The sequence below is a fragment of the Sciurus carolinensis genome, chromosome 11 (genome assembly GCF_902686445.1).
Source record: "Sciurus carolinensis chromosome 11, mSciCar1.2, whole genome shotgun sequence".
In the NCBI taxonomy this organism is placed as follows: Eukaryota; Metazoa; Chordata; class Mammalia; order Rodentia; family Sciuridae; genus Sciurus; species Sciurus carolinensis.
In genome coordinates, this window is record NC_062223.1 from 124,122,302 (window position 1) to 124,146,399 (window position 24,098).

Sequence of the window (24,098 nt, forward strand, 5' to 3'; positions counted from 1 at the left end):
TTGAATTATGAAATATCCCTAATGATCTTCCTTAATACCCCAAGTCTTAAAGTCTGTGTCATAAATTAATATAACTATTCCATATTTCTTATTAGTTCTTGCTCAGCGAGACTTTCCCCATCCTTCTTTTAACTTTTATTTTTTTAAGTTCAGACATAATATTTGTACATATTTGTGGTATACAGTATGACAATTTTATACATGTATACAATATATAATAATCAAATCAGGGTAATAAACCCTTCCATCACCTCAAACATTAATCCATTTTTGTGTACTGGGAACTTTTGTACTCTTCTAGATATATTAAAATATATCATACATTGTTGTAGGCAATAGTTACCCTATTCAACTGTAGAAAACCAGACTTAGTTTCTCATGTCTAACTGTTTTTTGGGATCCTTACCTAACTTCTTTCTGTCATCCTTCCTCTCTGCCTTTCCCAGTCTCCAGTGATAATGCTACTCCACTCTGTTCTTCTATGAGATTGACTTTCTAGTTCAGACAAAATTAGTGAGAACGTAGTATTTGTTTTTCTGTGCCTAAACTTATCTCGCTTAGTGTAATGACCTTCAGTCCCATCCACGTTACCACAGGATTTCATTCTTTTTATGGATGAATAATATTCCATTATACATATGCACCACATTTCCCTTATCTATTCATCAATTGATGGATCGCTTGGATAATTCTGTATCTTGGCTATTGTAAAAGATCTGTAATAAACATGAGAGTGCATATATCTCTTTGATATAATAATTTCATTTTCTTTGGATATATACCCAGTAGTGGAATTGCTGGATCATATGCTAGTTTTATTTTTAGTTTAATTTCCATACTGTTTTCCATAATTTTTAAGAAAAAAATCTGTCTTTATATTTAATGTGTGACTCATTTAAATTGCAGATAGTCAAGATTTGATTTCTTTCTTTACCCAGTGTAACTTTTTCTCTCTTAATTGACATGTTTGGACTATTTATATTTAATGTAATCATTTAGCATGATTTATCCTGCTATTTGTTTCCTATTCATACCATCTGATCTGATCTTTGTTACTTTTTTCTTCTCTTTTCCTAACTTCCTTCAGATTATCTGTGTACCTTTTAGTATTTTGCTTTATCTCTTCTCTTGGTTTACTAACTATATTATCAGTGGTTGCTAATGGTATTGAGAATATGCAACTTTATCTTATCAAAATCTATCTTGAAATATCTTAACACTTTATGCATAATATTAAGAAACTTGCAAGAGTTTACTTCCATTTCCCCTTCATATTCTGTGCCATTGTTATATATTTTCTTTCACCCTGTCATAAACATCCATAGGGGGCTCTAATATTTTTCACTTTGAACCAAATTATCTTTTTAGGAATTTTTAAAAGAAACAAACATGAATATTTTATATTTAAGTTCTTTTTGGTGACCATACAAATGTACTTCTCAGATACACAACTCCAGCAAGTATGAATAAGTGATCCGCCTGCTAGTGTAATCTGAAATCAGTTGCCACATTTGCATTGAGGCCGTGCTTCCCACAGGCTACTCCCAGACCATAACTGAAAGGAATGGAGATAGTAAAGAAAGTCTGTTCCTGCCACACGCAAAACTCTTCCCATGAAATTTGGCTTAAGATTTCTCTGACAGCCTGGTATCAGCATTGCCAGTCTGATGGCGCTCTTAGCTTCCTCCTCATTTTCCCTGTCCAGTGGCACATCTGATCTTGTCTTGATATCTAATTTTCAGTGGACCTGAACCACATCAAGTGGTAACAAATGTGATCTATTCAAAAATATGGTGAGATAGGAACAAGAGACTGAAAACTCATTGTGGGGTGAAGAGATCACCACCCTCGTTGATAGGTTGGGCGTGGACTGTTCCTGGACTAGTGGAAGCTCAGTTACTAAATATTTCATTGGTGGCAACCAAGGAATATGTCCCTGTGGAGGAAAACACTGGCACAGGTGCATTGATTCATATTGTTGAAAATGATACCTTCAGAGACAGGAATTGGCTGGTTAGTTCTAAGTAAGTTCGATGGCAAACAAATAATGAAAGACTATTAACAGTTGCCATTAGCCATTAATAAACAGTTAAGCATGAGAACGAGTGTGTTTCTATGATAATTTTCAAAGGCATTCTTACCTCCAACATGAGCAGTACACTGAAGTTTAATAGTTGGAGTCACAAAGCTCCACTTTCTCATTTTACAGATAATAATGTCCATATAACTTTCCCAAAGACACATAGCAAAAAATTAGCATATCAGGGTCTCCTATAGAAATTTTTAATCTCCAAATTTCAAAGTTTATCTTTCTATTGCTCTGTGATTTCATGCATTTTCTAAATTTTCTAAAGAACTTTGGGGATATCAAAAGGAATTTTAATAATGCCATTGAGACATTTTAGAAAAAGATAGATGATGTGGAACCAAATGAAAATGTAATACAATTTGGGGGAATGAATAAGGAATGAGAGTTAAATCTATCATAAATACTATTATGATAGTTATAACCTCAGTCAAGTCTTAAATCTCCATTCCACCCCAAACAACAAAATGAAGGCCTTCAGTGCATTTTGGCAAATTCAAGCTAAATCCAACACCAATTCAATGGGTGACCTGGCCTCATAGGCCTCCCTCTCTCCACTGCACCTTATTAATGAGAGGGCAACAAAAAGCCACAGCCTGGCATCGTCACCAGCTGAAGTCCAAGCATCCCTGTAATTACTAATGTCCTGGCCCATATCCTGCAGTTATTTAGAGAACCATCTCCTGTTCTTGGTATTGATACTCCCAAGATTGGAACCACAGACACCCTCAGCTCAGGGTCAGCTGCCTATTTCCCCTTTCTGCCTGCCCTGCGTTTCCATCCCGATGGCTCTGCAGGCCCACCACACTCAGCAGGATCATGTCTCTCGTACATGCATTAGCAGAGCATATGCTTTCGGGTGTCTTGCTACCTCACCACACAGGCCCCCCTCGAGGGTATGAACCTTGTAGTGACCCCTGGATCAGATGGTCCAATTCATAGCTATGAACTTCCCTCGCTGCTAATGTCCCTGTCATTTTCTCAAGTTCTGCTCCAGGAAATAGCTGCCAGTGCCTACTTCAGACTTGTAGCCCACTGTTTAAAAAGTTTTCTGAAGCATGTACTTTGAAGAACAATAAAGAAGGGACAAAAAAAAATGTGAGAAGGTTCAGCTTAAATTATAATCATATCCAAATTTTTTTCTTTCAAAATCCTAGAAACAGACTTTTTCTTTTTTTCAGAAGTATGTTAGTTAGAGGGACCTACAACAAAAACGGTGCCATGTGGCAAAGCAACTGCCTCACGATACTGTTCCATCTAAATCTTTTTTCATGTTACAGTCTTTTGTCACTGCCTGAGGATCCTTGACTCTTTTCCTAAAGGTGTTCTAAACTGATAGGATACTGAGAGTACTTTGACTTCAGGTCAGTAAGGGGCTCTTCAGTGGTTTGAGTGGCTGACAATTAGAGGCCTCTTATCCCACAAATCTACTACTTTCCTCTTGCATTGCTCACTTGCCCCTGAAGGGAATCCTCCAATCTCCTAATTTAAGAGACAAGGGTGGTAATAATAATCGATAGAAGCTAGTCATCATGATGCACATCATGATGCACACCTGGAGGCTGAGGCAGGTGGGTCAACCAGTTAGAGGCCAATCTGAGCAATTTAGTGAGACCTCCATCATCATCATCACCACCACCACCACCACCATCATCATCATCCTGATATGTATTTATCTCTTTTTTCTCTTATAGTTTATGTCTGGGAAATTCTGGTTTAAACTGATATGATGAATTTCTCCTATAATTTCTTATGGAAATCTTGAAGTTTTACCTCTCACGTTTAGGACAATGTTTCATTTCAATTAATTTTCACAAAAATTGTGAGTTACAAGCTGAGGTTTATTTTCTTCCATATAAATATCCAATTATTATAGCACCACTTGTGGAAACCAGTATCGTTCCTCCCACCAAATTACCTTTTTGTTATTGTTGACATTAACTGATCACAAAAATAATTTCTAATGTTGGATGTTCTTCTTTTTCATTGATCTAAATGTGTCCCCTTGGTTACTGTAACTTTATAGTAAATCTTGAAATCAAGTAAAATAGTTCCTCAAATTTGCTATTCCTCTTCAAAATTTTTGTACTATATTAGGCCTTTTATCTAAGTTTCAAAATAAGCTTGTTAGTTTCTCTTTTTTTAAGTCTGTTAGGATTTTAGTTGTGATCACATTGAGTCTATAGATTGATTTGTGGAGGATCACCTTCATAACAATAGTGAGTTTTCCACTCCATGGAAGTGATATAAAATTACCTTTATTCTTCTTTGGTCCCTCTTTGCAATGTTTTGTCCATAGAGCATTGAGCACCTTTGTTGAATTTATTCCTTAGTAGTTTTTTAATAATATGTTTTTTTAAGCTATAGGTGGACACAATACCTTTATTTTATTTATTTATTTATTTATTTTGTGGTACTGAGGATTCGATCCAGTGCCTCACACATGCTAGGCAAGCACTCTACCACTGAACCACAATCCCAGCCCTATTCTTTAATATTGTTTGCACTATTGCAATTTGAGTTACTTTTTGTTTTCTAATTATTCATTGTTAATATATAGAACTATAATTCATCTTTTTTATATTGACCTTAAATCCTGAGACTTTGTGAAATATACTCACTTTTTAGTTATGTTACTTTTTTGCAGATTCTTTAATGTTTTCTATAGATATGATTATGTCATGTACAAATAAGAACATATTTACTTATTGCTATCCATGATGTTTTACTTATTTCTGTTCCTTGCCTTATTATTATACCTAGGAATATTATATAGCAAGAACTTACATTTTAACATGTTAAATGGAAATGGGCAGCATAGCTATTCTTGCCTTATTCCTAAGCTTGGCTTTCAAAGTGAATCTTTCAGTATTGAAAATAGTGAAACTTTCTATACTGAGTATGATAGCTGTGCATTTTTCATAGATGTTCTGAATCCAATAAGGACATTCCCTTTTTGAGAGTTTGTATTATGAAAGAGTATTGAATTTTTTCAAATACTTTGTCTTTTGAATCTTTTTTTGACTTATATGGTGAATTACATTTTTACTATTTAGATATCAAACAAGATCTGCATTCCCAGGGGGAAAAACCTACTTTATCATGATATATTATCCTTTCGATACCTTGTTGGATTTCTTAAGTTTACTGTTTAAATAGCATATCTTTTTTCATCAGTTTATGTCAACCTTTCTGTCTTCATATTCTAAATACGTTCTTTAGAGGAAACATACTGTTGGTTCTTGTTTAATTTATTTTTAAGACATCTAACAATCACCTCTTAATTGGAGTGTTATGTCATTAAGATTTTATATAATTATTGATAAGTCTGAGTTTGGCTAGTATATTTTGTTTTTTACTTATCTCCTCTGTTTTTTTACAGTCTATGCTTATTCTGCTGTTTGCATTCCTAAGCAAGGTGTACTAAGCAGGATCAGGATGGCAAAGGTGGAGTTTTCTCATGGAAGAAGGATTTCTTACATGACATGGAGTCTCAGCGTAAAATGGAGTCTGGTCATTGCACATGTAGTCTGGCCCATAACACCAGGATATATGAAAAAGCTCAAAAAACAACACCAAAAAAATCCAATTAATAAATGGGCAAAGGAACTGAACAGACACATCACAGAATAAGAAATACAATAGATCAACAAATGTATGAAAAAATGTTCATCATCTCTAGCAATTAGAGAAATGCAAATCAAAACTACACTGAGATTCCATCTCACTCCAATCAGAATGGCAATCATCAAGAATACAAGCAACAAAAATATTGGCAAGGATGAAGGTACACAGACACTGCTGGTGGGACTAATAATTGGTGTAACAGTATGGAAAGCAGTATGGAGATTCCTCAGAAAACTTGGAATGGAACCACCATTTAACCCAGTCATCCTACTCCTAGGTTTATACCCAAAGGATTTAAAATCAGCACACTACAATGGCACAGCCATATCCATGTTTATAGCAGCTCATTTCACAATAGCTGAACTATGGAACCAACCTAGATATCCTTCAACAGATTAATGGACAAAGAAACTGTAGTATACATACACAACAGAATATTACTAAACCTTAAAGAAGAATGAAATAATGGCATTTGCCAGGAAATGGATGGAGCTAGAGAATATCATACTATGTAAAACAAGCCAATCCCAAAAACCCAAAAGCCAAATGTTTTCTCTGATATGCGTATGCTAATTCACAATGGGGGTGAGCTAGGGAAAATAGAGTTACTTTAGATTAGGTAGAGGGGAGTGAAGGGAGGAGAATGGGTATGGGGATAAGAAGGATAGAAGAATGAATCAGACATCATTACCCCCATGTATATATGCAATTATGTGACCTTTTGGAATCTATATCATGTATAACCAGAAGAATGAGAAATTATACTCCATTATATATGCTGTATTAAAGGACATTCTACAATCATGTATTACTAATTAAAAAATAAAAAAATATTCAAAAAAGAATGCTCTTCTTTTTTAAGACTGAATAATATTTTATTGTGTGTATTACATGCTATGTTTCTTTTATTCACTCATCAGTTGATGGATATTTGGATTAATTCTACCTCTTGACTATTATGAATAATGCTGTAGTGAACATGGAATGCAGATATCTCTTCAAGTTCCTATTTTCAATTCTTTTGGCTATATCCAAAGTGAAAAACTCATCTTTTGTGTTATTCAGATATTTTCCATTCCTTGTGCCCTGTCTTTAATCAAATTTAGGAAATGTGGAAGTCTTGTTTCTCCAGATATTTTTTGTGTCAAATTCTTGATCTTCTTTCTTTTTAGTATTATAATTGAACACTTTTGGTCATTTGAGATAATCTAACAGGCCCTGAGGCTTTGGTTATGATCTTCAATTTTTTTCTCTATATTTCATCTTAAATAATTTCTGACCTAGCGAGTGGGTGGAGCGCTTTGTCCGCCTTCCCTATGGCTTATACCAGGGCTATGGAAACACACTGCCTTTGGACCAGTCGGGACTTTCAGGGCACAGACAATAGGACTGGAGGCAAAACATGGGTCCCCTTACTTTCTTGGCTAGGCCAGGGCTGCTGGTGCCAGTGAATGCCCTGGACTACTGCATGGACCCTTACAAGAGGGTGCAACTTAAGGCCATTCTTGCCCAGATGAACCCCAACTTAAGCATACAACTGTGGAAAGCCAACACCAAGGAAGTGGACGTACAGGGGAGCCTGCAGGGGGACAAGTCCGTGTAGTGCTCCCTGGGGCCCCGAACCCTGCGCAGCCGCTCCCTCTGGGACAGCACCAGCCACAGGCAAACCGCGGCAGCTTGGGGAGTCTAGTCGCCAGTGGTCAGCCGCAGGGGATTGATCCGACTGCGGAAGGATGAGGAAGATGGGGAAAACAAGGCGCTTTCAGGCCCCGCAGAAGCCAGCCAGCAGCCACCAACAACGCCAAGGTTAGAAGATGACAGGCAGGAGGAATTTCGACAACCAGAGGAGTTGGGGGAGGAAGATGCCGTGTGTCCTGTGGAAAGAAAGAACAAGTAGGTGCCAGGAGTTGCAGCTGCAGATCCTCTCCGGAAGAGCATCTTCAAGTTTTTGGAACCAAAATACGGCTATTTTCTCTGTAAAGACTGTAAGACAAGATGGGAGAGTGCTTATGTATGGTGCATTTCTGGAACTAATAAGGTTTATTTCAAACAACTCTGTTGCAAGTGCCAAAAGAGTTTTAACCCTTATCCAGTAGAAGCAATCCAATGTCAGACCTGTTCAAAGTCTTGTTGATCCTGTCCTCAAAAGAAAAGACACATTGATCTAAGGAGGCCTCATCGACAGAAATTGTGTGGTTGCTGCAAAGACAAGAAATTCTCCTGTGGCAATATTTACAGCTTTAATGCATCATATGACAAGGCACTGTGGCTTGTGAACTCTAATAACTTACTGTGCTGTCTTCCTGTTTTGCAACTTGGCTCTGACTTGGCTTTGGAAAATGGACTAAACTTTTGTACGTTTTGTAGGTTGTGTAATAATTGTACAATGTGAATAGAATAAAATAAATGCATATGAACTAGACCATCAAGTCACATTAATTGGTGATCCCAGGGTAAAAATAACTAGTATGGCATCTGGAATCGGTAAAGACTGTCATTTATGTTAAGGGAACAATGAAGAGGAAAAAGTCATTCATTTGACAAACTTATAAGCTTGGTGTTCTAAGCACTGGAAATACAGAGATGATTAAAGGGCAAAGTCCTTGCTTCCAGTTCTGTATTATTATAGTAAATGCTGAAACAGCACCTAGAATGAGCCAGGCATTGTTGTAACTCATCACAACATATTAAGTGGGAACTATTATACCTTTTTCATAGGTGAGCAGATAGAAGCACAGAAAGGTCATGGGGTAGAGCCAGGATTTGAACACAAGTAGATTAGGACTGAATCCAGGCTGTTGGTTTCTACATTTGTATTTGCTCTCAAATTCAGATTGTGATACATGCCATAAAGGAAATATGATACTAGATAGAGTAACCCTTTTACTGTGACTGGGAAGAGGCTATAGGAGAGTTAGCATCAGTAGGATGAAGGGAGCTGAGAGAAGATGGCTTTGGTCCGAGGCAACAGCAAGAGCAAAGACCCTGAGAGGGTGGGATGCATACCTAGCCTATTTCAGGAATGGGAGCTCCCTCAGGCTAATTTGGAACATATGACTGAAGAAGAAGGTTCAAAAGACCATGGTCAAGCACAAGAAAGCCCATGAGGGGATTTCAACAAGGCAGTGACGTCAGATTTTTACTTTAAAAAGCTCAGTTACTGCTGTGAGGGAAGACTAGGAAGGAGGGAGACTGTTAAGGAGGTTAATGGATACATAAACAGAATGCCGTGGACAAGAGTGGTGGCCAGGGAATTGGAGAAAAGTCCATAAATTCAAGACAATGTTCAGAAATGTACAGGATTAGCAATGGATGATGGAAGAAATAAATGACTCTTAATTTCTGCTTTGAGATATGGGGTAGGTGGCATTGAGAGGTATACCAGTTAGGTAGCATGTTGTGGAACCAGATTACCTAATTTCAAATGCTGGGTACATTATTTAGGAGATGTAGGTTTGTAGGCAAGTTGCTTGATATACCTAATTTAAACATCTATAAAATGGAAATGATGAAAGAGCCCATCTCTTTTGGTTGTGTGAAGACAAAAGGAGATGATGCATAGTTTGTTTGCATTGCTGTAACAAAATATCTGAAACTGAGTACTTTACTTTATAAAGATGTTTATTTGGCTCAAAAAAAAATAATTTCTATTGACCAATCTTCATGTTTACTTGCTCTTTCTTCTGTCATACCCCTTTGGCTGTTGAATACATCTACTTTGAGAATTGTATCTTCTATTCTAGAACTTCCTTTTTTTTCTTTCAATGTTTTTTTGCCCAGATATTGAGATGTACCGTTCCTTACCTGAGATTTTTATTTATTTAAAACACTTTTGCTTTACCCTATTTTATTATTATTCTCACCTGTTAGTTCTAGCACCTGGTTCATCTTGTGATCAAATGCAGCTGATATTCTTCTTGAGCAGGTCTTCCACTTTCTTAGTTGTTTGTATGTTGGGTAATTTTGGATTGATACCGTGAACACTAAGATTGTTAGGTGGAGATTCTGGTTTCTGTTGTGTTTCTCCAGTTTTGTTTTCCTTGTTTTATCAGGCAATTTTCTTGATTGGACTTGAACTGAAAACTGTTTTGGGGGCAGCATCTGTGACATAAATATTTTGTGTGTGTGTCTGAGCCACTCTGAGTCTTTCTACACATGCATGATTTAGGTACCCATCAGAGTTGTGGCTACATCTTGTTTGGGGATTTCCTCATGATTCGTTTATTTCTAGAACTTCCCTGAGTCTCTTCAGTATTTATGATTTCTTGACTTCACTTTTCTGGTTCCTCAAGCCAGACAGACTGAGTTTTTTTCTACATGGGCACCATATATACTGCAGTTAGTGCCAGGGGAAAGCTACAACATGGGAATTTTCTTATTACTGCTGCATGTCCCCCTTTATCTGAGTGGATGCTGATTCCTACTAGAATCTACAAGCTTCTGTTCACTCCCAACATCTTCTGGTAATTGTTCTTTTCTTTTCTTTAATTGTGTCTAGACTTACTTTTTTATGCTATGCTGTCATCTGGCAGAGTCTTAGTTCATAAACCATTTATAACATCCTTGCAATTCTGCATTCCACCTTGCATCAAGGGCCAAAATCTTCAGAGTTCAACACAATATATAACCACAACTAATCACTACAGAGATCAAGATACAGAACATTTCCAACACCCCAGAAGTTCCCTCATACTCCTCTCCTCTCAACAGCACCACCAGCCTCCCAAGAATTTACCACATTCTGTATTGTACCTTTACTATCTCATTTATTTTGATCCACCACAATGTCAGTCATACAGTATAGACCCATGTTGTATGTAGTAGAACTTTGTAGTTTTTCCTGTGTGCTATTTCATTGGACAAATATACAAAAATTTACTTTTCCATACCAGCTTATGATGATAGTTATTTCTTAAAATGATAAGCAAGGTTTTAAGAGTAAAAGAATAAATATTAACATAATTTATATACTATATATATCTATTGAATATCTACAGAATATGTATAAATATCTATTGAATATGTGATCACTTCAAATTTCTGGGCAAGTTTATAAAACAATGAAGGCCATCAGTGTATCTTGGAATACTATTTAATGATTATTAAAGTTGATGATATTATTGTAAGCTAAATGTTTAATTTGTTTTAGATGATCAAATTCATGGTAGAGGTCTATTTTTCACAGGTCATGTAATTGTACCTCATCGTCTATTGAGTGTCCTTAGATATTCAATATAGAAAGTTATTAATAAATTCCTGAAGTTGTTAATTGCCCAATTAGAGACTGTTTTGATGCAAAATAATTATATGTTTTATTCTATGGCATAGTTTTGTTTTTATAACAGATTATTGGTCATCTCTATAATTTCTTTTACTTTAAATTTATATTCAGAAACCATAACCCATCATATATTACTTATTATATTATTAGTAAGAAAATAATATTATATATTACAGCATGGAACTATTATATTACATATTACTATATTTGTTGTGAGGTTTATGACATACTAAGAACAAATTGCTTTGTGTTCTAAATAAGTGGGTTAATAGCAAAGTATGGAGGAGGACATTCAGGAGCTCAAAAATACAAAACAAAATAAAATCCTGGGAATCCAATAAAGCCCTGCATATTTGGGCAAAGGTGAGTGATTTTACAGGTTGACTCAGTGGGCCTATGGAGAGAAAAGGAAATTGATGAGGATGTAAAAGATGGTGATCACTCCTCCTACTCTTTGCACATCAGTAACTAATTAAGAAATAAAACTCAGGATCCTCCAAGGAGAAGATCAAAAAATCAGCTTCAACACTCAAAGTTATCTGGAGGACACAGCTTAGATCTGCAGCCATAAAACACTCCTAATTCCCTGCTTCCCCCAGATAAATCTAATGAATATATGCACAAGGAGGAATGGACATCAGTCTTTTTCTACCCAAGGAGAAGAAGTACATGAAAGAAAACACCAATCCTGGACCAGAGGACAGGACAGTCCTACCAAGAGAAGCCCAGAGACACTGGGTCATTCAGTTTTGGCAGTGATAAGTCACTACTCTACCTGAAGAGAAAGGAGTCCTCCCATTCTCCCTCTACTAAAGCATGGAAGTTAAGTAGTTAAGTGCTCACTTAGGAGCAACTGGCCCATTTAGAAAGAAGGAGAATCATTTGCCCAAACCAAGTTTTCTCTTGTTTAAAAAAAAAAAATCTTTGCTTATCTCACATAAGCACATAGTTGTATGCTAAATTCTTATTTCCAAAGTTCCATAAATATAGCTCAGAATTGTTTCACTGCTTGGATGCTTATTCTTTCCAATTATCTCAAAAAAGTAATTACGAAAACATGAACAGATTAGTCTCCCCAAACTATTTCCCTTCAGCCCATATTTTCCTTATACTGGTCAATGACCTGCCCTGCTTCCAGGGTCCCACGTCATTCTATGAAATCTTTGGAGAACAAAACAAAATGTAATCTATTTAAATGCCTGCTTTCCCATACCATATGGAACTTTAAGAATAAAAAGAGTAGACTTTGTTCTGGAATTATTCACCAGAATTTCCTACTTGCAACCACATTCCTGAACTCAGAGAAGTCAAGGGCACTCTAGTCTGCCATTATTCATTTCTGTGAGGGAAGAGGAACAGAGAGATGGCCAGACAAGCTGTTAGAGAACTGAATCTACCACCTACAAGCTAGACCCTCTGGTGCACGAGATGTCGAGAAAAGAACAAACCCATATGGTTTGTATAGGCAGAGAGAACAGGAACTATTTCCAAAGTGTGTGTAGGGTGTAGGAAAATCATAAGAGGTTGTGCAGGATCCCAAGTCAAGTAAAATAGGCACCATTATTATGTAGGCTGGAGTGGACAAGGAGCTGGATTGCTGAGTGGGGAGGACCGCTTGACTTGGGTGAGGCTCCAGGTGGATGAACACATTCCACAGCACTACCACAGGGACAACCTAAAGCAATAACACGCTACCTTGCTCATTTTTTTCCCCACATTTCTTGCTTAGGCAGAAGTCAAAAGAGTCTGATAATGTAACACACTAGTCAGACTTCAGGGAACAGAGCAGGAGGACAAGTGTAGAGGATAGAGTTGTACACCAAACTGAAGATGATAGCATAGTCAGGAATAAAACCTTACAAACCCAAATGGGGAGGAAAATGGGGGCCACCTAGATGTATCAGGCTTAATAGGCAGGACAGCTAGGAGTAGCACTCCATCCCAGGATCTGAGCTCTGCCAGTTCTTGTCAAAAATAGAATGAGGTCAGAGTAAGTGGGACACGGTCAATATTTCCAGCTCTACACATCTGGGAAGAGCAAAGACCAAGGAAGCCATGCCCCAGATCTGTTGCTTTCCATTCCAAAGGCAAGTAGTTAATTCACAATTAGCAAAAACAAAATTTCACTCAGTAGATAAAGCATCAGGATAAAGACAAATATGCTGATATGAATTTCATTCATGATCATATGTAAAGAACAGGAAATACATCCAGAAGGAGGAAAGTTCATGAGACAAATGATAAATGACCAGTGCAGACACAATGCTTCTCTCCTTAATTCTCATCAGTAACAGAAATACCTCTGCCAGCTGAAGGTGAACCAGACACTTTTCAGTGCTCCACCCACATGCTCCCAGATCTCATTCGCTTTCTGTTGCACACAAGCTTCAAGTAAGTGTTCATGAACTCCCAACAGTTAGCATCTACTTCTATTAGCCAGAAATCTCCACTTAGGATGTCACAGCTTGTTTCCTGCTCAGGAGAGCCCAGAGAACCTGGAACTTTACATCTACTGAAGCACCCCTGAAGCCCTGACTGACATGTGCAGGATGTAAACACTCCAGATGCTCTGACTGCTGCCGATGTCACCCAATTTCTTCAGACTTCATGCATTCTTGACCTAAAGTACCCGTTATCAGGAAATGACTTGATAGTGTATATTTTCTCAGTCTTCCTCAGTCTCAATTCTGCATTTCTTTGCTGGATTTGCCTGGAAAATCTTCAAAGAAATCACTTTTACATGAATGTTTATCAGCGTTTTCTGATTAACTCAATTCACAGTCCACAATCCTTCCATAAGCATAAGGAAACCATAAAAAAAACAGGTGTGGGAAAAGATTGTACCTGGAGGAAAGGGAGAGAATAACTTGTGGACAAAATTTAAATTTACTTTTTAGAAAGAAAATGTTTAGAATCCAGAATGTATATGTATCATGAAAAAAAATCAAAAACAAAATGTTTTATATATATATATATATATATATATATATATATATATATGTATATCACCAACTCATAGAAAAAAATCACAGAGAACTAGCTGTTGAGTCCAGCATGGCTACCACTTGGCTGGAGAACCAAGTAGTATCTATCACCCAGCAGCGCCTGGAGGCTGGTTTCCAGAACAACAGCAAAAGCAACACTGGAGAATTTCTTGGGAATAAAAATTCTTGAGTACCACCCCAAACCTACCAAATTACAAACTCTGTGTATAGGACCCAGAATCTGCATTTCAGCAAATTGTTCAGGAGATTTAGATACAGTAAATACACACACACACACACACACACACACACACACTTACCTATCTACAGATAGATTTCACTTCTGTTATTTCAGTTGCCCTTGGTAAACCACAGTCTGAAAACATTAAATGGAAAATTACAGATGTGAACATGCATAAGATCAAAATTAGTTTTATTACAGTATAGTGATCTTTTCATATCTGTGGGTTCTATTTGTGCAGATTCAACCAACTGCAGATCAAAAATATTTGAAAAAAACACTGAATACGTAGTTTTTTTCTTGTCATCATTCCCTAAACAGTAAAGTATAACAACTATTTACTTACCATTCATGTTGTATTGGGTATTATAAGTAATCAAAAAATTACTTAAAGTATACAGGATTCATATAGATTTTTTAAAAGTACTACAACATTTTATATAAGTTACTTGAGTATCCATAGATTTTGACATCCACAAAGGGTCCTGGAACCAATTCCCACAGATACCGAGGGATATTGTTATAAGTTTTCTGTATTACTATTGTTCTGTATTATTATTGTTAACCTCTTACTATGTTTAATTTATAAATTAATCTTTTTCACAAATTGTTATGGCTAGGGTAAAACAGTCTTGGAATATATCCCCCATGGATAAGTACATACTTAAATTTGAAAGTCACTGGTGTAGCCCCTTGTCCCAGGAAGCAAACTAATGTCCATTCATTTACCTGATTCAAAGAAAAAGAATGGTTTTTGGATTTTCCTAAGGAGAGAGGAAACAGAGAGTGGCAGGAAGGATAGTGGAAACAAGTGCTGCTAAAGGAGTTTTGATGAGAACCTTGACTTCAAATTAAGGCTGTACCCAGCCACTTGTCCATCCCAGAATGAAGAAAGGAAACATCATTCATCCATGGCTCCAGGGCCATAAGCCATAAGATAATATTTAAAAGGAGGTTTCCTTTACGTTTGTACAGAGTGGAAGTCTGAATAGAAACTCAAGAAACTTCCTTCAGATTCTCTCCCAAAAGGAGTTTCTGTAATAAACATCAAAATATATTTTTCACAAATATAGCACATTTTTTTTTACTTCAGTTCAGAATTTTACTTCCCCAAAGGTTATTTATCCCAGGAGTAGGAAGAGAAGCCCCTCTTTCCACTGGCTACCTGCAAAATTGACAAATTCTCAATATAATGTGTAAGCTGAAAAGAAGCAAATTATATTTTATTCATGTATGATTATGTCAGAATGAACCCCAATATTATGTATAACTATAATGCACTAAAAAATTTAAACTGGACATGAAAATGTAAAAAATATTTAATTAAAATCACTTTAGAAAAAAATTCTAGAAATTTTCACAACTTCCAAAGATGACTTGTTATCAAATAACAATGGAAACTGCCCCAAAAGGGCTTAAAACCTATGCATGAAGAAGAGATACAGAGAGAAAGAGATGTAAATGTCATCTTACCATTGGCTCTAGGGAAGCAGTAATGTGCTGTGTAAAGACAGCAGGGAAGAATCACACATAACCATGGTGACATTTTTCTAAAGATACCTCACTTTCAGAGGCAAGAATCAGTACTTTTTCTCTATTATTTTGGCTAAGAGAGAAGTTCACTGTATGAATGATTCATATTTTATTCAATAATTATTCCATAATTCTATAACTTCAGCATTTGAAAAAGAATATAAAAATTAAATTATACCCAGTTGCTATAAAAAGTTTCCTCCAAGACATGGTGTTAACTAAATGATGGTGCAATTTTTTTTCTAGAATTTACCTTCTTAAATAATGCTACATACTTCTTCCCATAAAAATGAAATGTAATCACTGTTTAAAAAGAGGACTGGGCATAACACCTTTGAGTTCAGGTCAAACAACCACTAATCTGTTCTTCGTTTCTATCATTTTCTCATCTCAAGAATGTTACATCAGAAATCATACAGTATTTAATCTTTGGGACTGGCTTTTTTCATGCAGTATAATTCTCTTGAGATGTACCCAAATTATATGTATCAATAATTTGTTCCTTTTTGGAGAAGGGAGGTGCAGTTATAAAAGGCAATAGGAAACATTAGGGATCCTTGTGCCCCTGAAATAGTTATGCATCTTGACTACATCAATAACAATATTTTAGTTACAACATCGTACTGCAGTTTTGTGAGATGTTACCATTGTAAGAACGGGACAAAGGGCACATGAAATCTTTATATTTGTTTCTTATAACTCTATGTAAATCTGAAATTATATAAAAATAAAAAGTTTAATTAAAAATTAGTCAATCAATTCAGGTTAGACAGTGTGACTCCTTCTACATGGTGGTCTCACACCTAAATTTCAGGATGAACATCAAGATACATTAAATAGGAACTGATTCTGTAACTCAAGGATGCCCTGAAAATCAGATATAAGCCCTCCAGGACATGGAAAAATCACATTTTGAAATACAAGTGCATCTGTACAAGAAATCACATTTTGAAATACAAGTGCATCTGTACAAGATTGTTACACTCTGACATTAGGATACAAAAGGAAACATGGATTTAAAAAATATATATATATATTATATTTTATACCAAAAAATTTTCCATAAGATCCCACAGACGAAAGAAGCATTGGCCACTCAATTCTTGAGTTTGTACAGAAAGGCAGACCAGAGAAAAAGTATCAAAGAAAAATTTTAAGGGTAAATCCAGGCATTTATATGGTAGAAGAGTCAATGGAGAAGAAGAAATTAAAGGTCTATAAACTATGGGTAAATTTTGAGGAAATAAAATGCAAAAGAAGATGAAAGGAATTTGACAAAATTCAAAATTCATTAATACTTTTAAAATACTCATTGGATCAGTGAATGATGTATACTTCTTTAAGACAGTGAAATACCTAAAACTCAGTCCCCAAACCAGTAGGCTTTAGAAGTCATTAGATACATAAGTGATGAATCTTCAGAAAGAGAAATTAGGAAAACTACCCCATTCACAATAGCATCAAAAAAAATAAAATACTTGGGAATCAATCTCACAAAAGAGGTGAAAGACCTCTACAATGAGAACTACAGAACACTAAAGAAAGAAATTCAAGAAAACCTTAGAAGATGGAAAGATCTCCCATGTTCCTGGATAGGCAGAATTAATATTGTCAAAATGGCCATACTACCTAAAGTGCTATACAGATTCAATGCAATTCCAATTAAAATCCCAATGATGTACCTTGCAGAAATAGAGCAAGCAATTATGAAATTCATCTGGAAGAATAAAAAACCTAGAATAGCTAAAGCAGTCCTCAGTAGCAAGAGCGAAGCAGGGGGCATTGCAATACCAGATCTTCAACTCTACTACAAAGCAATAGTAACAAAAACGGCATGGTATTGGTACCAAAATAGACAGGTAGATCAATGGTACAGAATAGAGGACATGGACACAAACCCAAATAAATACAATTTTCTCATACTAGACAAAGGGTCCAACAATATGCAATGGAGAAAAGATAGCCTCTTCAACAAATGGTGCTGGGAAAACTGGAAAACCATATGCAACAGAATGAAATTAAACCCCTATCTCTCACCCTATACAAAACTCAACTCAAAATGGATCAAGGACCTCAGAATCAGACCAGAGACCCTGCATCTTATAGAAGAAAAAGTAGGTCCAAATCTTCAACTTGTTGGCTTAGGATCAGACTTCCTTAACAGGACTCCCATAGCACAAGAAATAAAAGCAAGAATCAACAACTGGGATAGATTCAAACTAAAAAGCTTTCTCTCAGCAAAGGAAACTATCAGCAATGTGAAAAGAGAGCATACAGAGTGGGAGAATATCTTTGCCAACCATACTTCAGATAGAGCGCTAATTTCCAGAATCTATAAAGAACTCAAAAAACTCTACACCAAGAATACAAATAATCCAATCAACAAATGGGCTAAGGAAATGAACAGACACTTCACAGAAGAAGATGTACAAGCGGATGAGGACATATAATGGGGGGTGGGAGGGGTTAGCATTAGGTTTAGGGTTAGGTTTAGGGTTAGGGATAAGGAGTGTGGTAAGAATGAAGGAAAGAAGGACTGTATAGAGGGAAAAGAGGGGTGGGGGGGAAGGGAAAAAAATAATGAATCAAACATCATTGCCCTATGTAAACATATGATTACACAAATGGTATGCCTTGACTCCATGTACAAATAGAGAAACAACATGTATCCCAAAAAAAAAAAAAAAAAAAAAAGAAATGTCCTGTGTCTCACTTGCTATTTGAGACAATGAAATCTGGTATATTCATTAATATGTGATAGAGTAAATAATAATTAAAAATGTCTTTTCATATGTTAAAAAAAAATTTTAAAAATAAAATAAAATGTACTTTAGACTGATACATAAAAATATGTACTTAAAAAATATGTACTTACAAAAAAAAAGAAGTCATTAGAAAATGAAGTCACAAATAGGAAAGAAATAAGAGACAGTAGAATCATAGAATCAAAAGGAAACAAATACAAATATTTCTACTTACACAAGACTTCATTACATATTTGCAAAATCTGAATGAATCAATTAAAAAAACCCTCTACAGATTTTGAGTATCCTCACTACAAAATATGATAAAGTTTAGGGTGATAGGTGTGCTAAATACCCTGATTTGAGCATGATGCAATGCATACATAAATTAAAACATCACATTGTACTCCATAAACATGCATAGTTATTATGTCATTCAAATAGTCAATTACTTTATAAAGTAGAAAATTAATATTATTCATACATATATAATAATTCCAAAATCCAATGAGTGAAAGTGAAGATTCTCTTTATAGTTACAAAAATAAAATTACCAAGCATAAGTCTAATAACAAAGAGATGAGGAAAATTATGAAACACTCCCAAAATATACTAATGTCGACCTGAAAAAAAATGGAAATATGTACTACACTTTATGACTGGAAGTCTCCAGAGATGTGAATTCTTCCTAGTTTATTTGTAAATTTAAGCATTAATGCAGAAAATATACCCTCGAGTTTTTTCCTGGAGTTAGATAGATTAATTATAAAGGTTATGGTTAAACATGAATAGTAAGCAAAATGCCAAAACAAGAATATGTGGGAAGCTACCCTCAAGATATGAAAAACATAATGGTGTTTCTAGTTAAAGCAATATGGTACTGGCTTTTGAATAGACTGATAAACCAATGGAAAATACAGAAATAGCCCAACTGCTGATGACTTTTTTGTATGTGATAAAGGCAGAAGCTCAAAATTAGGAAGATAGGCTCTTTTTTTTTTATATAAATGGTGACAGAATAACTGAATAGCCATATGGAAAAAGATAAAGTTGGATCCACTCCTCACACCATACACCAGTACAATTTCTAAATAGATCAGATATCCACATGTAAAAAACAAAATGAAATCGTACAAAAAATTGTGGAAAAACTAATCACTTCATAAGCTAAGAGGAGATCAAAATTTCTATGATTAAAACACCAAAAACAATAAATGATTAATGTGACTTCAAATATATAAATACCTTTTTTATCATGAGAAAAGTCAAAATCCAAATCAAAAATTGGGGAAAAGTATATATGCAACCTACATCTCAGACTAAAAGCTAATGCTCCTAATAAATAGTCCTCTAAAAACTGAAATCAAAATCTCAATAGAAAAGGGAAGGGGATGCAAAGAAACCCTCCTTATAAGAATTCTAGTAAAAATTGAATACATGAAAACATCCCCAATCTCTCTCATAATATGAGCATGAAAAATAAACACAAAGACTATTTCTCACCTATCAATTTGGAAAATCTGAAACTTTTGAGAATATGCTATTTTAGAGAGATTGTTGAGAAGCAGGCTCTTCCATTTATAGCTAAAAGGAATACAAATGTCTCTTCTCACCAAAATGAATTTGAGGTAATCCCAACAAAATCTTAGCATGGTATTTTTGTTTTGCTTTGCTTTTGGAGGAATTTAGAAGCTCAATAAAGTTAATGTGGATATATAAAGGATCTAAATAACTAAAACAACCTTCTAAAAGGGGAATGAAAGTGGAAAACTTATACTAAATGATTTTTTCATCTTTTTCATTAGTACATTATACTTATTCATAATGGTGAACTTCATTTTTATATATTCATCCATGCACATGATATAGCATATAATTTGGTCAATATCATTCCCCGTTATTTTATCTTTCCCATCCCTCTGTGTCCCCCTGGTTTCATTCCTCTACTTTACTGATCTCCCTTCCATTTTCATGAGATTCCCACACCTTTCTTTTTCTTTCCTTTCTAGCTTCCACATATGAGAAAAAAAAAAAAAAAAAAAAAAAACATAAAACCCTTGATTTTGAGTTTGGCTTATTTCGCTTAACATAATGTTCTCAAGTTTCGTTCATTTTTCTGAAAATACATAATTTTGTTGTTCTTTATGGTTGAGTATAACTCCATCATGTGTATATATACCACATTTTCTTTGTCCATTCATCCATTGATAGATGGCTGTGAATTATGTTGCTATTATCATGGGTATGTATCTATCACTATAGTATGCTGACTTCAAATCTTTTTTTTTTTTTTTTTTTTTTTTTTTTTTGCGGTGCTGGGGATTGAACCCAGGGCCTTAAGTGCTTACGAGGCAAGCACTCTACCAACTGAGCTATATCCCCAGCCCTGGGAATTTTTTGATGAAGTTTTTTGAGTTCTTTCTATATTCTAGATATTAATCCTCTTTCAGAAAAGTAGTTAGCAAAAAGTTTCTCCCATTCTGTATGCTCACTCTTCAATTCTTGTTTTCTTTGCTTTCCAAAAACTTTTCAAATTAATGTCATTCCATTTATTAATTCTTGGTATTGATACCAGTCTTTAAAATCAGGATTAGGTCCTCATCCCTCCTATGTTGAAGATTAAACACCCTAGAAATGTCGAGGCAAGGGTAGAAAGTAAGTTTATTTAAGGGATAGAAAGAAAGAGACTTCTCTGAAGAGAAGGGGACCCAGAGTTGGTATCCCAGGGAATGGTGGTATTTTTATAGATCTTAGGTTTCTTCTTATCTTGCCTATGTAACCAAAAGTCAGGAAAAGAGCCACCCAGGGGTAACTCATTAGCCATTCCTTGTGTTGGGAGGAATGAATCCCTGGAGGTGTTGGTAACCTTGGTAAACAGTTGGAGGCAAAGTGTGCTCTAGAGGTGTTAGTATTTCATTTCCTTTCCTTTGAATTAGCCTCCATCTTCCAAGTCACTGCCTACACCTGTATGTTGTAGTGTTAACGCATGTTTTCTTCTAGGAATTGTGTAGTTTCTCATCTAATTCCTACGTATTTGGTCAATTTTGAGTTGACTTTTGTGCTGAGTAAGAGATAAGTATCTAGTCTCATTCTTCTACATATGGATAACCAGTTTTCCCAGTATCATTTGTTTAAAAGACTTTTTCTTCAGTGTGTATTTTGGGTACCTTTATCAATAATCAGATGACTGTAGATTCGTCTCTGTGTATTCTATTCTGTTCCATTGGTCTGTTTTCATGCCAGTGCCATGTAGTTGTTTTTTGTTTGGTTTTGTTTTCTGTTTGTTTGTTTTGGTGTGGTTTTTTGGACTGGGGATTGAACTCGGGGAACTTTATCACTGAGATACATACCTTCTTTTATATTTTTTCTTTTTTTTTTTTTTGAGACAGGGTCTTGCTAAGTGGCTTAGGGCATCACTAAGTTGCTGAGGCTGTGTTTCAGCTTGCTATCCTCCTGTCTCAGTCTTCTGAGGTGCTGAGATTATAGGCATGCACCACCATGCCTGGCCCGTGTTGGCTATTTTTAAATGCTTGTAGTTCATTATAGATGTACATAATATTAGGGTTCATTTTGACATAACCATACATGCAAGAAATATAATCTGCTTCACTTCAGTCCCCAATATTTTCTCTTTCCCTCCCCTCCTGTCTCCATTTCCCTTCTTCTACACTATTAGTCTTCCTTCTATTTATTTATAGTTTTTTTTAATTGGAGCTTTATAAATATTAATAAAAAATTCACTGAGTTATATTCATATATTTACATATCATAATTGGGTCAATTTCATTCCACAGAGATATAGCTCTATAGTATAATTTGAAGTTAGATAATATGCCTACAGCATTGTTTCTTTGGCTTAGAATTGCTTTGACTACTCTCTGTCCCTTATTTTTCCAAATGTATTTTAGGACTCTATTTCCTAGTTCTATGAAGGATGCCATTGGTATTTTGAAGAGGATTGCATTGAATCTGTACATTGCTTTGGTCTATTCATGAACATGGGAGGTTTTTTCATCTAACTATGGCTTAGATATTAGATGTCCCCCAAGAGTTCATGTGTGAGACAATGCAAGAAAGTTTAGAGGTGAAATGATTGGGTTATGAGAGTTTTAACCTAACTGATGCATTAATCCCCTTATAGGGGTTAACTGGATGGTAATTGTAGGTAGGGAGGGTGTGGCTGAAGGAAGTGGGTCATTGGGTGTGTATCCTCGGGGTATATAATTTGTGGTGAGGGGAAGTGTGTATGTGTGCATGAGTGTGTGTGCGTTTCTCTCTGTCCTTCCTGATCATCACATCTTGAGTCGCTTTCCTCTCCCACACTCTTCTACCATGATGTTCTGCCTCATCCCCAGTCCCAAGGAATGGAGTCAGCTATCTATGAACTGAGATATCTGAAATCATAAACCCCCAAATGAACTTTTCCTCTGTTAGTTGTTTTTGTAAGGTTTTTTGGTCACAGCAGCAAAAAAAGCTGACTAAAACAGAAATTAATACCCAGAAGTAGAGTTGTTGCTATGACTAACATGACCATGTGGTTCAAGTTTTGGGAGCTTTTGGGAATTTGTGGGAGGAATTTTGGAAAGTTTAGTAATGCAAGCTGGAAAAGTTTTAGGCTGTTTAACAGAGCAAAATGGATGAGTCTGGTGGGAGTTCAGAAGACCAGAATGCCGATTGAACTGTTGTCAATAAAGATGGGGCTAATGAGATTTCAAAGAAGAAGGATTGTATTGGAAATTGGATGAGAGGTCATTCATGTTATGTTCTGGCTAAGGAATTTTCTGCATTTTGCCCATATCCTGAGACTTTCTGTGAGGCTGTATTTAAAGGTGATGGACTTAATCTGGAGGAAGAAATTTCTAGGCAGCATAATGTTCAGGCAGTGGCATCAGTATTACTGGCAGCTTTTAGTCAAATTTATTATGATAACCAGGAGCAAAAAGCAAAGCAGAAAGATTTGAAAAACTTGCAGTTTGGCCAGAAAACTGTGAATTAAACTTGGGCTAAGGTAAACCACTAAAGAAATGCTAAAATCTTTTCCCAAAGACAATAATACAGATGGATTGAGGGCATCTCAGAAATTGGCAAGACCACACCCAACTCAGGATCAAGGGTGCAAACGTAAAAATTCCTTTGAGAAGAGATCAATGGGGCAACCTTCTTGCACAAGGCAACCGGGAAATTGTTCCACCATGCTCAGCCACCCAGGCACCCAGAAGCTGCTGGAGCTGTGGTCCCTGGAAGCTTGACTACCACTCAAGGTGGTGGCAGACCTTGGCGTCAACCATGCAGTGCTAGTTCTGCAGGAATGTGTTGGGGGCTGTGCCACGTGGACTGCACCGGGATGGCGCCTGGCAGCCAGCCAGAGGTTGTTTTGATCACATCGGCAGTGAGGAGGTTGATTAATATAAGCACACCCAGGTGTTTTGTCATTGGCCATATTCAATTAAGTCCACACACACAACGCATGCACAGGTGTTCCCGAGTGTTCCTGCTCGGGCCTGCTCGTTTTAACCTTTGCTGTGATAGGGCAGCTGGCTCCTAGCCTGATCTCAACTGGCGTGGCCCCACCCTCCACCTCCTGGAGAGAATATAAGCAGGC

The 24,098-nt window shown here is 36.1% G+C and overlaps 1 pseudogene; it reads left to right on the forward strand.

Annotated features, from left to right (window-relative positions):
- Positions 1–2,905: 2,905 nt before the first annotated feature.
- Positions 2,906–23,745, forward strand: LOC124959698 (ZAR1-like protein; annotated as a pseudogene).
- Positions 23,746–24,098: the final 353 nt, after the last annotated feature.